At 39.4% G+C, this 18,841-nt stretch overlaps 1 long non-coding RNA gene across 1 annotated transcript; it reads right to left on the reverse strand.

Annotated features, from left to right (window-relative positions):
• Positions 1-525: 525 nt before the first annotated feature.
• LOC104002825 (uncharacterized) lies at positions 526-17,699 on the reverse strand. The gene is made up of 3 exons (XR_675233.4): positions 17,572-17,699; positions 15,549-16,076; positions 526-2,126 (listed from the first exon to the last, which is right to left on the reverse strand). It is a non-coding gene; the product is annotated as an uncharacterized LOC104002825 (long non-coding RNA).
• Positions 17,700-18,841: the final 1,142 nt, after the last annotated feature.

Raw genomic sequence — 18,841 nt, forward strand, 5'->3', positions numbered from 1 at the left:
CACATAATTCAAGGCTGTCACTTATGAAGACATACATTCAATACATCATCCCACATGCCCTCTGTGCCTGATAGAAGCCCTCGTCAGATCAGCCTAATGGTTCATGCAGCACATGTGTGTCCCCACTGCTGCAGGAGACAACTGAGGAGGCTTCTCTAGAGAGCCTCAGTGTCTTATTCTCTTTGTCTTCAGGTTTTATAAACTAGATGCTTTCTAGCTGTTGTTGTCAATGGTTGTTGAATAATGGTACAGAACTCAATTTAGCAGTGCTAAATTGGTTCTGATTAATGATTATTGAATTAAAGGTCAGAACTTAATTTAGCTGGATAGTTAAACAACAGGCATAAATAAAACCCGCAAGTAAGCTGAGACCAAGGAGAATGTCCTCAACCCTTTGAGACTTGTGCTACTGTGGTGTGTTGTGCTCTGAGACCCTGGAGACCGGGCCTACAATCATGCCCTAGACCAGTCGTTGTCAAAGTGTGGTGTGGGAACCTTGGGGTCCCTGAGATGCATTCAGTAGGGTCAGTGAGATCAAAACAATTTTAATCATAATGCTGACATTATTTGACATTTTTACTCATATTTTTTTCATTAGTCTATGGTAGAATTTTCTGGAGAGTAGATGATATGCAATGACATCATCACTCTGCCAGCTAGTGCAATATCTACTTATGTAAAATGTGTTTAAAATTTTCTAGTTTTAATTTTTAATACAAGAAATATCAATAGATGTAAATCACATGAATAAAATCTACTTAGGGTCCTTAATAATCTTAAGTGTGTAAATTATTTTCAAGGCCAAGTAGTGTGAGAACTGCTGCAGTAATAACTCTCTCTGGGGTCCATCCCCAACAGACTGGGCTCTGTGCAGAGCCAGGCTCACAATTCTGGTCCCAGATGCTGAGCACTCACACATCTATGAACCTTGCAGGGCCTGTCACATGCTCATCCCTCCTGCAGCCCTGACACTGATGGCTCCTTTGTGTACTCTCCTCACCTTCCCTGCATGGCGAGTCCCTAATCAGAAATGGATAGGTGCCTCATGTAGAGGTGGGTCTGGAGGCAGCTGAAATCAGAGACTGAGACTGGGCAACCAGAGGGAAAAAGAAGACCTTCTGACTTGAACCAGGTCCCCTTGTCACTCTTGGGTGGCCCCTGATTGCCTCTAGGGTCCTTCCAAGGATTTACCATTCAGTCTCCACTTTCCTCCATTTGTCCTTTCTCTCTCTGTGACTTTGTCTCTCTTGACTTTTTTACATCTCCAGCAAAGAGCAGAGACATGACCAGTCAGGGATACATATGTTTGATTGGGAAGCAGAGAGAGAAAAAAAACATCATAGGTCTTGGAATAGGTTCAAAGTGCAGAGGAAGGGGTGAGCTTTGTTAGGATTTATGGAGATTATTAGGGAGAAAATACAAACAGACAATGTGATTGTCTTCATCAAAGAGTGTGGAGTTGTGCTGTAAAGAATTCTGGCAAATTTTTCATTGATTTAAGCAGTTTTCATGTGTTAATTTTTTTAAACAATGTTTGCTCCTAGAAACGTTAATGAAGTTTTTGAATTCCATTGAGGCAGAGATGTGAATGTTCTGTGTTCTTGCAGGAATCTCATATAGCCAGCAGAAGGCAGTGTGGTAGAGAAGGTAGCCGGTGGAAATATGGCATATTTGGATCACAGGTGGAAGGTTTGAAAACGTGGCACTCTGTCTAAACCATGTTGTCTCCTGGGTGAAAAGCTGGGAGGGGCTGTCGATTCAGGGAGGAGACCCCAGCAGACTATGACAATATCTTCCATCTTGAATCTGAAGACAGGTAGCATCTTCTAGGTTGTGTGGTGGTTCCTATTATTGCTGGAAGTAAGGGGATGGAAGTGGGCGGGGGATGCAGTATCCTCTTGTCCAGGTCAGAGAAGGTGGCGTCTGAGGGTCATTTCTGCTTTGCTGCGCAGTCTTGCTGGCATAAGTGGTATTAACAGCTGGACTTCTACTGTATGAAGGGTGGGAGACAGGGCTCAGGCACCTGGGGAGGACAGGGCTGTGGGACCTGAGTTGGGAGTGGTGCTGGCAGGGGACTTTGCCTTATTTCTGCTGCTGCTAGGACATTTTCCTTAGTTGAAAGTAAACTGAGAGAAAGAAGAAAGTACTTTAGTATAAGACAACATCAGTGAAGAAGATTATTCCCCAAAATACCACAAGGGAGAAACACCCTCTCTCATCACCCCTTTCTTTAATGTCAGTGACAAGACATCCCCATTGCACTCACTCCTGAGACTGCCCACCCCACAGGAGCCTTTTGTGGGGCTGCCCCACAGATGGCTAGGAACTGCAGTGTCTGCCCCTCCCAGGAGTTGGTATCGTCCTTTCTTTGACTCTGTGTCCCCTGTTCCTAAGGCATTTTTTCTCCTTACTCATCCCACCTTGGCAACTTCCCTGGACCTTCTGTACTACCCCTATGACTTACAACTTGATCATTACTTCTTCAGGAACATTAGTGTCCCTTGTCATGGCCCATCTTATGTGTTAGAATCTGGGAGCATACTAAATTGTATGTCCTGGCAATCTCCCTCATCTCTGCCAGGAAACCCAACTTGAGTAGCCACATAAACAAGTTTCCTTAGTTACTTACATATAAAAAGATGGAAACTATCAACAGATAATATTTTCTATGGTTCTATGAAGTAATTTAAAACAAAAAAGAGACAGCTCTTATAAGTTCATTAAATGTTTCTAATAAAACTTTAAATATTATTATCTATAAAATATAAGTATATTTTATTTGGTAAAATGAACAATAATTATTATTAATCCTAATAAGTATAATGATGTCTGACTTAGAAGAATTTATAAACACAGAGCCTTATAACCATAGGGAATAAGAGACAAATATTTCAATTTCAATGTACTTACACATTCTTTCAAAGAGAGTAGTCAATAAATATATTTAAGCATATGTTACACTAAAAATGTCATAAAGAAGTAAAATGGAAATTCAAGTTGAAGTAGAAGAAAACAATATAAAAATTTCAAATGTAAAAGAAAAACTTTGGTCAACCTCTTTCATGAACATAGATAAAAAATTTCTTAAAGAGAGCTGGCAAGATGACTGAATAGGAACAGCTCTGGTCTGGAGCTCCCAGCAAGACCAACGCGGAAGGCAGGTGATTTCTGCATTTCCAACTGAGGTACCTGGTTCATCTCATTGGGACTGGTTAGACATTGGGTGCAGCCCATGGAGGGTGAGCAGAAGCAGGGTGGGGCGTTGCCTCACCCAGGAAGTGCAAAGGGGTGGGGAACTACCGTCCCTAGCCAAAGGAAGCCGTGAGGGACTGTGCTACCTGGCCCAGATACTACACTTTCCCCATGGTTTTGGCAACCCACAGACCAGGGTATTCCCTCGTGTGCCTACACCATGAGGGTCCTGGGTTTCAAGCACAAAACTAGGTAACTGTTTGGGCAGACCTTGAGCTAGCTGCAGGAGCTTTTTTTCATACCCCAGTGGCGCCTGGAGCCCCATTGAGACAGAGCTGTTCACTCTCCTGGAAAGGGTGTTGAAGACAGGGAGCGAAGTGATCTTGATCAGCGGGTCCCATGGAGCCCAGCAAGCTAAGAACCACTGGCTTGAAATTCTTGCTGCCAGCACAGCTGTCTGAAGTTGGCCTGGGATGATTGAGCTTGGTGCGGGGAGGTGTGTCTAGCATTACTGAGGCTTGAGTAGGCTGTCTCCCCTTACAGTGTTAAGGAAGCCAAACTCACCACAGCGTGGCAAAGCGGCTGTGGCCAGAGTGCCTCTCTAAATTCCTCCTCACTGGGTGGGGCATCTCTGAAAGAAAGGCAGCAGCCCCAGTCAGGAGCTTATAAATAAAACTCCCATCTCCCTGGGACAGAGCACCTGGGGGAAGGGGTGGCTGTGGGTGCAGCTTCAGCAGACTTAAAATTTCCTGCCTGCCAGCCCTGAAGACAGCAGCAGATCTCCCAGCACAGTGCTCAAGCTCTACTAAGGGACAGACTGCCTCCTCAAGTGGGTCCCTGACCCCTGTGCCTCCTGACTGGGAGACACCTCCCAGGAGTGGTCGACAGATACCTCACACAGGAGAGCTCTGGCTGGCATCAGGCAGGTACCCCTGTGGGATGAAACTTCCAGAGGAAGGAGTAGGCAGCAATCTTTGCTGGACCTCCAGCAAACTCTAGCAGACCTGCAGAAGAGGGGCCTGACTGTTGGAAGGAAAACTAACAAACAGAGAGCAATAACATCAACATCAACAAAAAGGACACCCACTCAAAAACCCCATCCAAAGGGCATCAGGATTAAAGCTCAAAGGCGGATAAATCCATGAAGATGAGGAAAAACCAGCCCCAAAATGCTGAAAATTCCAAAACCAAGAATGCCTCTTCTCCTCCAAATGATCACAACTCCTCTCCAACAAGGGCGTAAAACTGGACGGAGAATGAATTTGACGAATTGACAGAAGTAGGCTTCAGAAGGTTGGTAATAACAAACTCCTCTGAGCTAAAGGAGCATGTTCTAACCCAATGCGAGAAAGCTAAGAACCTTGATAAAAGGCTACAGGAATTGCTAACTAGAATAACCAGTTTGGAGAAGAAGATAAATGACCTGATGGAGCTGAAAAACACAGCACGAGAACTTTGTGAAGCATACACAAGTATCAATAGCCGAATTAATAAAGCAGAAGAAAGGATATCAGAGACTGAAGATCAACTTAATGAAAGAAAGCATGAAGACAAGATAAGAGAAAAAAGAATGAAAAGGAACAAACAAAGCCTCCAAGAAATATGGGACTATGTGAAAAGAGCAAGCATACGATTGATTGGTGTATGTGAAAGTGATGGGGAGAATGGAACCAAGTTGGAAAACACACTTCAGGATGTTATCGAGGAGAACTTTCCCAACCTAGCAAGGCAGGCCAACATTCAAATTCAGGAAATACAGAGAACACCTCTAAGATTCTCCTTGAGAAGAGCAACCCCAAGACACATAACTGTCAGATTCTCCAAGGTTGAAATGAAAAAAAAAATATGTTAAGGGCAGCCAGAGAGAAAGGTCAGGTTACCTACAAAGGGAAGCCCATCAGACTAATAGTGTATCTCTGCAGAAACCCTACATGCCAGAAGAGAGTGGGGGCCAATATTCAACATTCCTAAAGGAAAGAATTTTCAACCCAGAATTTCATATCCAGCCAAACTAAGTTTCATAAGTGAAGGAGAAATAAAATCCTTTACAGACAAGCAAATGCTGAGTGATTTTGTCACCCCCAGGCCAACCTTACAAGAGCTCCTGAAGGAAGCACTAAATATGGAAAGGAAAAAATGGTACCAGACACTGCAAAAGTATACCAAAATATAAAGACCAAAGACACTATGAAGAATCTGCATTAACTAATGTGTAAAATAACCAGCTAGCATCATGATGACAGGATCAAATTCACACATAACAATATTAACCTTAGATGTAAATAGGCTAAATGCCCCAATTACAAGACACAGACTGGCAAACTGGATAAAGAGTCAAGACCCATTGGTGTGTTGTATTCAGGAGACCCATCTCACTTGCAAAGACACACATAGGCTCAAAATAAAGGGATGTAGCAAATGGAAAAAAAAAGAGCAGGGATTGCAATTCTAGTCTCTGATAAAACTGATTTTAAACCAACAAAGGTCAAAAAATACAAAGAAAGACATTACATAATGGTAAAGGGATCAATGCAACAAGAAGAGCTAACTATCCTAAATATATATGCACCCAATACAGGAGCACCCAGATTCATAAAGCAAGTTCTTAGAGACATACAAGGAGACTTAGACTCTCACACAATAATAGTGGGAGACTTTAACACCCCACTCAGTATTAGACAGATGAATGAGACAGAAAATTAACAAGGATATTCAGGACTTGAACTCAGGTCTGGACCAAGCAGATGTAATAGACATCTACAGAACTCTTCACCCCAAATCAACAGAATGTACATTCCTCTCAGCACCACATTGCACTTATTCTAAAATTGACCACATAATTGGAAGTAAAACATTCCTCAGCAAATGCAAAAGAATGGAAATTATAACAAACAGTCTCTCAGACCACAGTGCAATCAAATTAAAAGTCAGGATTAAGAAACTCACTCAAAACTGAACAACTACATGGAAACTGAACAACCTGCCCCTGAATGATTACTGGGTAAATAATGAAATTAAGGCAGAAATAAATAAGTTCTTTGAAACCAATGAGGACAAAGGCACAATGTACCAGAATCTCTGGGACACAGCTAAAGCAGCATAAAGAGGGAAATTTATAGCACTAAATGCCTACATCAGAAGGCAGGAAAGATCTAAAATCGACACCCTAACATGATAGCTAAAAGAACTAGAGAAGCAAGAGCAAACAAATTCAAAAGCTAGCAGGAGACAAGAAGTAACTAAGATCTGACCAGAACTGAAGGAGATAGAGACATGAAAAACCCTTCAAAAAATGAATCCAGGAGCTGGTTTTTTGAAAAGATTAACAAAATAGATAGACTGCTAGCCAGACTAACAAAGAAGAAAAGAGAGAAGAATCAAACAGACACAATAAAAAATGATAAAGGGGATATCACCACTGATCCCTCAGAAATACAAACTACCATCAGAGAACACTATAAACACCTCTACGCAAATAAACTAGAAAATATAGGAGAAATGGATGCATTCCTGGACACATACACACTCCCAAGTCTAAACCAGGAAGAAGTCGAATCCCTGAGTAGACCAATAACAAGTTCTGAAATTGAGGCAATAATTAATAGCCTACTAACCACACACACACACACACACACAAAAGCCCAGGACCAGAAGGATTCACAGCCAAATTCTACCAGAGGTACAAAGAGGAGCTGGTACCATTCCTTCTGACACTATTCCAAACAATAGAAAAAGAGGGAATCCTCCCTGAATCATTTTATGAGGCCAGCATCATCCTGATACCAAAACCTGGCAGAGACACAACAAAAAAAGAAAATTTCAGGCCAATATTCCTGATGAACATCGCTGTGAAAATCCTCAATAAAATACTGGCAAACTGAATCCAGCAGCACATCAAAAAGCTTATCCACCATGATCAGGTCAGCTTCATCCCTGGGATGCAAGGGCAGTTCAACATACGCAAATCAATAAATGTAATCCATCACATAAACAGAACCAATGATAAAAACCACATGATTATCTCAATAGATACAGAAAAGGCCTTCAATAAAATTCAACACCCCTTCATGATAAAAACACTCAATAAACTAGGTATTGATGGAACATATCTCAAAATAGTAAGAGTTCTTTATGACAAACCCATAGCCAGTATCATACTGAATGTGCAAAAACTGGAAGGATTACCTTTGAAAACCTGCACAAGACAAGCATGCCCTCTCTCACCACTCCTATTTCAACATATTATTGGAAGTTCTGGCCAGGGCAATCATGCAAGAGAAAGAAATAAAAGGCATTCAGACAGGAAGAGGGGAAGTCAAGTTGTCTGTTTGCAGATGACATGATTGTATATTTAGAAAACCCCATTTTCTCAGCCCAAAAACTCCTTAAGCTGATAAGCAAATACAGCAGTCTCAGGATACTAAATTAATGTGTAAAAATCACAAGCATTCTTATACACCAATAATAGACAAACAGAGAGCCAAATCATGAGTGAACTCCCATTCAAAATTGCTACAAAGAAAATAAAATACCTAGGAATGCAACTTACAATGGACGTGAAGGACCTCTTCAAGGATAACTACAAACCACTGCTCAAGGAAATGAGAGAGGACACAAACAACTGGAAAAACTTCCATGCTCATGGACAGGAAGAATCAATGGCCATACTGCCTAAAGTAATTTAGAGATTCAATGCTATTCCCATCAAGCTATCATTGATTTTCTTCACTGAATTAGAAAAAAGTACTTTAAATTTCATGTGGAACCAAAAAAGAGCCCACATAGCCAAGACAATCCTAAGCAAAAAGAATAAAGCTGGAGGCATCACGCTACCTGACTTCAAACTATACTACAAGGCTACAGTAACCAAACAGCATGGTACTGGTACCAAAACAGATATATAGACCAATGGAACAGAACAGAGGCCTCAGAAATAATGCCACACATCTACAACCATCTGATCTTTGACAAACCTGATGAAAACAAGCAATGGGGAAGGAATTCCCTATGTAATAAAAGGTGCTGGAAAACTGCCTAACCATATGCAGAAAGCTGAAACTGGATCCCTTCCTTACACCTTATACAAAAATTAACTCAAGATGGATTAAAGACTTAAATGTGAAATCTAAAACCATAAAAACCCTAGAAGAAAACCTAGGCAATACCATTCAGGACATAGGCATGTGCAAAGACTTCATGACTGAAACACCAAAAGCAATTGCAACAAAAGCCAAAATTGGCAAATTGGATCTAATTAAACTAAAGAGCTTGTGCACAGCAAAAGAAAATATCATCAGAGTGAACAGGCAACCTGCAGAATGGGAGAAAATTTTTGCAATCTATCCATCTGACAAAGGTCTAATATCCAGAATCTACAAGGAATTTAAATAAATTTACAAGAAAAAAACAAACAACCCCAACAAAAAGTGGGCAAAGGATATGAACAGACACTTGTCAAAAGAAGACATATATGTGGCCAACAAACACATGAAAAAAAGCTCATCATCACTGGACATTAGAGAAATGCAGATCAAAGCCACAATGAGATACCATCTCACTCCAGGTAGAATGGCGATGATTAAAAAGTCAGGGGCCAGGCGCGGTGGCTCATGCCTGTAATCCCAGCACTTTGGGAGGCTGAGGCGGGTGGATCACTTGAGGTTGGGAGTTTGAGACCTGCCTGACCAGCATGGAGAAACCCTGTTTCTACTGAAAATACAAAATTAGCTGGGTGTGGTGGCGCATGCCTATAATCCCAGCTACTTGGGATTACAGGCTTGCACCTCCACACATAATTTAAAAGAATCGCTTGAACCCAGGAGGCGGAAATTGTGGTGAGCCGAGATCATGCCATTGCACTCTAGCCTGGGCAACAAGAGTGAAACTCTGTCCCCACCCAAAAAAAAAAAAAGAAAAAAAAAGTCAGGAAACAATAGATGCTGGAGAGGATGTGGATATATACGAACACTTTTACACTGTTGGTGGGAGTGTAAATTAGCTTAACCATTGTGGAAGACAATGCAGGAATTCCTCAAAGATCTCTAACCAGAAATACCATTTGACCCAGCAATCCCATTACTGGTATACACCCAAAGGATTCTAAATCATTCTACTACAAAGACATGTGCACACATGTTTATTGTAGCACTATTCACAATAGCAAAGACTTGGAACCGACCCAAATGCCCATCAATGATAGACTAAAGAAAATGTGGCACATATACACCATGGAATACTATGCAGCCATAAAAAGAATGAGTTCATGTCCTTTGCAGGGACATGGATGAAGCTGGAAATCATCATTCTTAGCAAACTAACGCAGGAACTGAAAACCAAACACCACATGTTCTCACTCATAAGTGGGAGTTGAACAATGAGAACACATGGACAGAGGGAGGGGAACATCACATACCAGGGCCTGTCAGGGGTGGTGGAGTACAAGGGGAGGGAGAGCATTAGGACAAATACGTAATGCATGTGGGGCTTAAAATATAGATGATGGGTTGGTGGGTGCAGCAAACCACCATGGCAAATGTATACCTATGTAACAAACCTGCATGTTCTGCAGATGTATCTCAGAACTTTAAGTATAATAAAAAAATAAAGTCATGACAAAAACCACGATAACTTTTGCACCAACCTAATAAAAAAATTCTTAAAACAAAATATAAGTATTATATTTTGGGTATGCAGGAATTCAAACAACAGCAAAAAACCAAACAACCCTGTTAAAAAGTGGGCAAAGGATCTAAACAGACATTTCTAAAAAGAAGATATACAAATGGCCAACAAGTATATGAAAAATTGCTCAATATCACTAATCCTCAGGGCAATGCAAACTAAAACCACAGTGAGATATCCTCTCACTCCAGCAAGAATGGCTATGATCAAAAAGATGAAGAATAACAGATGCTTGAGAGGATGCAGAGAATTCTCATACACCATCGGTGGGTATGCAAATTAATACAGCCATTATGGGTAACAGTATGGAGATTTCTGAAATAACTAAAAATAGAACTACCATGTGATCCTGCAATCCCACTACTAAGTATTTATTTGAAGGAAAGAAAATCAGTATATCAAAAGGATATACGCATCCTAATGTTTACTGCAGCACTATCACAATAGCAAAGATATGGAATCAACCTAAGAGTCCATCAACAGAAGAATGCACAAAGAAAATATTATATATATATATATATATAAATATATAATGGAATACTACTCAGCCATAAAAATAAGGAAATCATATTATTTGCAGCAAAATGGATGAAACTGGATGGAGGTCATTATGTTAAATAGAATATGCCAGACACAGAAAGACAATGATCACATGTTCCATCATATGTGGGAGCTAAAAATGGTGATTTCATGAAGGTAGAGAATAGAATGATAGTTACCAGAGGCTGGGAAAGGCGTGTATGTGCATGGGGTTGTGGGGGATAAAGAGAGGTTGGTTAATGGGTACAAACATATAGTTAAATAGAATAAACAAGTTCTAATGATTGATATTAGAGTGAGCTGACTATAGTTAATGAGAATGTGTTGTATCTTTCAAAATATCTGGAAGTGAGGAACTGAAATGTCCTCACCACAGATAAACGATAAATGCTCACGGTGATCGATATTCTAAACACTGTGACTTGATCATTATACATTCTGTGTGTGTGTAACCAAATGTCACATGTACCCCATAAATATGTATATTATGTACCCATAGAAAATAAAAATATATTACACAACCAAAAACAAACAAACAAAATTCTAAACTCTGGGAGAATGTCTTCAGATCTTGTCAATAGGAAAGATTTCTTAATCAGGTAATAAAAAGCATACCAATAAAGTGGAAAAATGACAAATTGGATTTCATTAAAACTAAAAATTTCTGATTATCAAAAACACCACCAAGAGTGCAAAATGCCAAGCCACAGAGATGGAGAAGCTGTATGTAATATCTATATTTAACAAAGGGCTTCTTCCCAGAACATATATACACATGTGTTCCTACTCACAGATCAACAAAAAACAAGAAATGAGCAAATAGAAAAATATCTGAACAACCTGAACAGGCAATTCATGAAAGGGCATTTCCGTATTTCCAATAAACATATAATAAAGAGTTTAATCTCATCATTCATAAGAGAAATGCAAATTCAAGTCACAACGTGTTATCTCCACATAGCCACCGAAATGGCTAACACGAAAAAAGATAGACAATACCAAGTTTAGACAGAGTGTGGAGCAATTGAAACTTTCATACACTGCTGATGTGAATAATAGATGGTAGAAAGAATTTGGAAAAGTTAACAGTATTCACTAGAGCTGAGCATATCCCTATCCTCTGACCCAGTCATTATATTTTCCTAGGTATGTACCTAACAGAAGTGTGTACATATAGTCACAAAAGGACAAATACATAAATATTCACATTAGCACTATTTTTAAAAATTCCAAATTGGAAACTACTAAAATACCTTTTAGCAATAAAATGGATGCATAAATGGTAGCATATTCTCATAGAGAAATACCATACAGCAATCAGAATGAACAATTTATATCTACAAACCAGAAAATGAATCAGTATCACAAACACAATTTTGGGGAAAAAAAATCCAGGCACCAAAGAGTTCATACTGTATGATTCCCTTTATATACAGTTCAGAACATGAAGAACAAATGTACAGTGTTAGATGCCAGGAAAAAGTTAATGTTTGGGGGCTGGTAGTGACTCGGACTGCTTCTGAGGACCTGCTTCCCAGGTGGACTGCTTCTGAGATGCTGGTAACATGTTATTTCTTCATTTGTGCATTGGTTGCATGGTTGTTTAGCTTATGAAGCTTTATTAAGTTGTATACCTGTACTTGGTGAGCTGTTATGAATTTATACTTCAATTTTAGTCAGTTAAAAGGTTACTTTAAAGGGAGGGAAGCCACCAGAATGCCAATATTCCTGCAACTTAGTGAACAAGGAAAGAAAGATATGATGAAGTCAGCATAAGAGTCAGTGCCACAGCATGAAGTGCTTTGTAGGACAGTAAGGTCTTCAGATTTTTCTCTAGCTACAGTGGCAAGATATTTGATCATTTCAATTAGGGAGGACATAATCTTCTCTATATTTTATATGATTGCTGTGGTTGTTCTGATATGGGATTGCTGTGGCACAAGATAGGAATACGGAGACAAGATAGAAATCAGGACACAAGATAGGAAACTTCTGCAGTGGTTCAGGTGAGGATGATGGTGGCTCTAATTAGGGTAAGAACATTGAAGATAATGAGAAGATGAGAAGTGATAATAAGCTTAAGGCAGAACTTGGGATCTAGGAAGAAGTAGTATGTGGGAGGTGAGGAAAAGAGGAATAAGAGATGAATCCTAGGTCTTAAAAATTATTATTATGACTACTATCATTACTTCAAACATTATTATCCTTATTTAGTTTGTGGCGTGAGTACCTTCACACACACGATGATATTGTATATTTAAAAATGAAACCATTTCACAAATGATAGGCGTGACATTGTTATATTTAAAATGAGTGGATATTATAAACAACTTCATATTGAATTCTACAACTTAGATGAAAAGCACAAATTCCTTGAAAATAAAAAACTAACACATAAATGAAAACTTGACAGCCCTGTGATGGTCTTTTGACGTGTCAGCTTGGCTGCATGACAGTCCCTAGTTACTCAATCAAATACTAATCTAGGTGTTGCTGTGAAGGTAGATGTGATTAAAGTCCATTATGAATTGACTTTAAGTAAGGGAGAAAATCCTAGTTTATATAGGCTGGTCTGATTCAATCAGTTGAAGGGCTTTAAAAGCCAAGCTAAATCTTCCCTGAAGAAATTCTATGTGTGGATTACAGCTTCAGCCTATGACAGAGTTCCAGCTTAACCTCTTGATGTCCTGACTTCTGGATTTTAGACTTGCCTAGCTGCCTTTGCAATCACATAAATTGAGTCCTTGTAGTAAATCTCTGAAGTACATTTCCAACTGGTTCTGTTCCTCTCATTGTACCCTGACTGAGACAATCTCTAAAATTATTACAGAAATAAAACCCATAGTTTAAAACCTTCCCATATAGAATGCCCCAGGTCCAAAAGGATTAACTGGTGAATTATACCACACACTTAAGAAATAAAAATTTCAATCATACATAATTTCTTTCATAAAACAGAGAAAGAGGGAATATTCACCAAGTCTTTTTCAGGTTAATGTAGCCCTGATATTGAAACTTGACAAGGACATTAAATGAAAAGAAAGTTACAGATCGTTATTCCTCAGGAGCATAGAAGCAAAAATCCTTAAGAAAATACCAGTAAATTGAGTCTAGCAATATATTAAGAGGATTTGTCACAGAATGCAAGGTTTATTTAATATTATAAATGTAATTCACCAAATTAACTGAGTAAAGGAAGAAATTATATCATCTGAATAGATGTAGAGAAAGCATTTGACAAAATTCAACATGCATTGAGGATAAAACTCTTGCAAACTAGGAATAGAAAGAATTTTTCTCTATGCGATGAAGGTCATCTATGAAAAGCCTTGGCTAACATTATATTAATTGTGAAATATTTACCCCCTAATATCAGAAACAAGGCAAGTATATCCCAATTTACTACTTCTATTCTAACATTTCCTGGAAGTTCCAGCCAGTGCAATAAGGTAAGAAAAATAAGTACAAGCATGGATTGGAAAGAAGAAGCACAAATGTCTTTACTCACAAATGGCATAATTGCCCATGCAGAAATTCCTAAGAAACTTATAGAAATATGTATTGGAACTAATATGTAACTTTATCAAGGCCACAGAATACAAGGTCAATATATAGAAATCAATTATATTTCTATAAACCATCACCACACAATTGGAAATAAAATTTAGAAATAACTTTATGACAGCATAAAAGATAAAATGTTAGTAATGTATTTAACAAAAATTTGTAAGACTGCTACACTGAAAATAATAAAACAATCTGGAGAAACATTAGACAGGACCCAAATAAATGAAGAGATATAGGTTCACATATTGGATAACACACTATTTTGAATGTATCAGTCCTCTTAAATTGATCTATTTATTCCTTGCAATCCTAATAAAAATCCCAGCTGGCTTTTTTTTTTGGAGAACTTAATGGACCAAATTTAAAATTTACATGGAAATTCAAAGAATCTAGAAAAGTTTAAACAATCTTGGAAAATAACAAAGTTGTAGGTCTCACACTATCTGGTTTCAATACTTACTATAAATGCTCATCAATCAAGAATGTGTGGTTTTGGTGTATGAATACACATATCGATAAATGAAAAGCATAAAGAACTCAGAAATAGACCTACATTTATGTTCAAGTGAAAATGTATAAATGACCAAAACGCATGTGAAATCCTTAACCATATTATCAGTCAGGGAAATGCAGTTAAAAAGCCCCATAAGATATCATTTCAGACCCACGAAAATGGCTAATATTAAAATTAATGACAAAGCAAGTGTGGCAAGGAGGTGGAGCCCCTGGAACTCTCATACAGTGCTAGTATGAATGTAAGGTGGTACAATCAATGCAGAAAACAATTTGGCGGTTTCTTATAAAGTTAAACATACAACCATGCTATGACCAAGAAGCTCCGCCCCTAAATATTCATTTAAGAGAAATAACATGTCCACGAAAGACTTGTACATAAATATTCGTAACAACTTTGTTCATATAGCCCCAAATTGTAATAACCTAAATGTCCATCTGCAGGTAAATCAATAAATTATGGAAAATTCATACAATGAAATACTGCCTAGCATTAAGAAAACTTAAGAAAGTATTAAAAAAGCAGGAATTTGATGTGTATCAAGACACTATGTTTAGCAAATAAGCCAAACACAGCAGAGTACGTTCTGTATGATTCTATGTATATAAATCATATTAAAACGTGCTTAACAACACTATTAGTCAGGGAAATGCAGAATAAGGAAAACTAACCTATGGTGAGGAATCTGAACAGTGCCTTTGGGAGGGGATTAACTAACTGCAAGGGGGCATTGGAAATATTCTAGATCCCCCTTGCGCTCACAGGTTTCAGGGGCTGTTATGATAGGATTATGGTTTCTGTTTACTTTTCTCATTGTTCTAAGTTCTTTGTTGAGATAAAATTACACTACCAGAAATCTACATACTTGAATTATCTTACTCACATTAGCCTTAATGAGACAATGCATTATTGCTGGGCTTTTTCACTTTTACTGACATGGACTGCAAGAACTGGCTATATGAAATCTGAGTCTGCTTTCATCTCGCCCCTTGATAAATGCCTTCTCTGTGAGCCCCAGGAGTGCTAGAAAAAGTAGACTTTGTCACACCCATACCGACATGGTGTGTTTTCTCCTCCAAGGCTCTTCTTCCAGGTAAGGGTAAACTGTTGTTAGTACCTGTACAGCTGCCAAAGTGGAATTTTCTTTGAAAGTCAGAAGTTAGTTTTCAGGAATTGAAGTGAATCAAAATTGTTGGGGAAATACTTTTTATGTGTTCCAGACCAGTTTTATCTAGGATAAAAGTTTCCAAGTCTGTCTTATTCTTGCCACTGGGATCTTCTGAGGACAAGAGCACCTTGGACAGGTGGGGGTAGGAGGTAACTAAAACTGACAAGCAGACATGGACAATGGATAAATACATGCGTGAGTAACAAACATGAGTGCATAAAGGAAGTTCCAGGAAGAAGAAAATCCAAAGTCCACGTGTTCCAACTGCTGAACTGAGGTCTAGAAATGTAAAGTAACTTGTCTAGGGTTACATAGCCAATACTAGGACCCAGTTAGCGAGTTGACAGTGCCCTATTCCTTCTCTGGCAGTATCAGGTCTCACCTCCCCTTGCTTGCATGGCCAAGTCTTCATTTCTAGGAGGAAAGAGAAATGAACCGGACTGTAAAAACCATTCAACATTTTTTTTTTTGAGATGGAGTTTTGCTCTGTCGCCCAGGCTGGAGTGCAGTGGCATGATCTCGGCTCACTGCAGCCTCTGTCTCCAGGGTTCCAGCAATTCTCCAGTCTCAGCCTCCTGGGTAGCTGGGATTATAGGCATGCACCACCACATCTGGCTAATTTTTGTATTTTTAGTAGAGACGGAGTTTCACCGCCCTCAGGTGATCCACCTGCCTTGGCCTCCCAAAGTGTTGGGATTACAGGCGTGAGCCACCACATCTGGCCAAGAAATATTTATTGAGGCCTCATATGTCTTAGGAACTGTGAGGTGCTGGGCATGTAGCAGTGGTGAATAACACATGGAATTTAAATTCAGCAAGGATAACAGACATTAAACAAAACAAATGGTTACCTTGATAATTACTTAAGTATAATGGTTACATGTGTCATGAAGGAGTTGTTCAGATTTATAAAAGCATAAAACAGAGGGAACTAACCTCATCTGAAAGAATCCATGAGAGTTTGCCTGAACCTTGTATGGAACATGAAAGTCCATCAGGGAGAGTTCCTGGCTGAGAGAGCAGCATGTGTGAAGGCTGGGAGGGAAGAACGAACCTGGCACATATCGGGAATAGAGAGACCAGGGCCTGTTAAGCCAAACCCAGGGAGAGGAGCGTTGCATGGACTGGACTTATGGGAACAGCCAAACAATTAGAACCTTACGGGTCAATGTTAAGGAGTTCAACTATTTTTTCTAAGTGTAACAGGAAGCCAGTGAAGGAAGGACAGCAGGCAGGGTAACACAATTGCCTTTGTATTTTTGAAAGATCATTTTGGCAGAGTGGTGTTTAGCTTATAGGGGATTGGGAGTTGAAGACCAGTTAAGAGGTTCTTATGATTAGTCCAAGTGAGAGATGATGGTACCTGGATGAAGGTAGAAAGAGTGAAATGGAGAAAAGTAAATGGAAGATATAGAGGAGATATCAGGTGGAATTGTTAAGCTCACAATATTAGCTCTGATCATTCTAACAATTCCCTGGGTCTGGGACCCATGATAACATCTTAGCAGTCAACATCATAGCACAATTAATAAATACAGTTAGGTCTACCTTACTCTAGGGTACAGCCTGCTGCCTGAGGTATTAAGTGTTTCTTCTTTCTTTTCTTTTGTTTCTTTCTTTTTTTTAAAGCCCAGCATCCATCCAGGTCATTTTCAGCTAGCAAAACTGGATGCCCTGACAGATGCTTCAAATATGTGGCTGACAGTGCAGGTGTTGTCTCAACTTGCCTGGATCTAAAACCAGTGATAATTTGGGCCTGTAGCAAATATATGTAATCCTTTCCCTTGCTTTCCAGTACTCTTTGCACACTGTCACTATGTATGGACTATTTTACAGACTTGTATTCCTTCTTCCCTTTACAGACTTGTATTCCTTCTTCCCAAGGTAGAACCCAGAAAGTAAATCTCACAGTCTGTTTTGCAGTCAGGGTGTGCACTGTGACGGAGGCTCTACCAGTCAGAGCTATGCTCTGGAAAGGAACAATTGGAAGAGGGTCTCCTTGCAGAAGACATTTTGCTGGCAGGGGTGGTGGCTCCCTTTTGCGGCTGGCTGAGGAGGCAAGGATGTGTTCCTGGCATGATGTAGCAATGGTGGAGCAGTCGCTGTGGCAGTAGAACTTCCTCACCAGGCTAGTTTTGTGGTGTGGTTTTTGGACATTTCCCCTATATGCTTAGCCTCAAGCCTGGTTCTGCGGCTTTTCCAAGAGTTCTATAATCTACCCAATAATATTTTAATAAACCCTTTTTCTGTTTAATCAGTCAGAGTGAGCTTTTGTTGTTTGTAATTAATATCCTGAGATGATACAAAACTAAATGCTATTAATTACACAGTATTAGCCTGCTCTTTAAATTCTACTAAAGCAACATCATGAAATTGGAGTTCTTGGAAGAGTGACCAAAGAGGAAGAAATAGGTCTGATCAAAGCTTTTGTTCATAGTTGGCTTACATATGGGTTATGCCAAACATTTGTCAACATATAAGAGAAATGTATGTCCCTATAACGTTTCAAATAGACTCTTTCATAGGGCCTTCTCATAGATGAATTTCTAAGCCCATCTGCTAAAAATTAAACTATAACAAAGTAAAAAATGTGAATGCCTCTGAATTACTGAGTGAATCTTTCCTGCCCCATCCTTTATGGTGTGAAAGAATCTGTAAAATTTCCCGAGGAGTCCATGAGCAGGCGGAAGAGTGGCCAAGTGGGGAAGAACCAAGGCATAAATGATTCTTGAAGCCAGTGAGAGACTTGAGTCTTGCCACCTCCAACCCCATGGAAGGAACTCCCTGGAGCATCACTGACTCAGGACTTCTAGCCTCTGCTCTGACACCTCCAGTGACAAGGAGGGAACTGCTCTGTAGTTCAGAGCAAAATTCTCCTAAAGTAACAGAAGTCACTGGGAAGCACATTTCAGTCCAACCAAGGAAATAGTTTCTAAGTAAGTTCATTAATAATAAATCTGGTTGCCTCCCGTGTACAGAGCACTCTATTGTGGACAGACTTCAAGCAGAGGCTGAAAGACCATCAGGAGGTATTTTAGAGCAGATTTCCATTCAATATGTGCTTCTGATCCCATGATTCCTTTTCTTATCTGAGATTTTTTTTTCTGTTTGACTTCCCTTTAGAGCCTCCATCATTTCCCTCTATTTATTTCCCTCTCTCTGTAGGACAACCTCCATAT

The sequence above is a fragment of the Pan troglodytes genome, chromosome 1, assembly GCF_028858775.2.
Source record: "Pan troglodytes isolate AG18354 chromosome 1, NHGRI_mPanTro3-v2.0_pri, whole genome shotgun sequence".
In the NCBI taxonomy this organism is placed as follows: Eukaryota; Metazoa; Chordata; class Mammalia; order Primates; family Hominidae; genus Pan; species Pan troglodytes.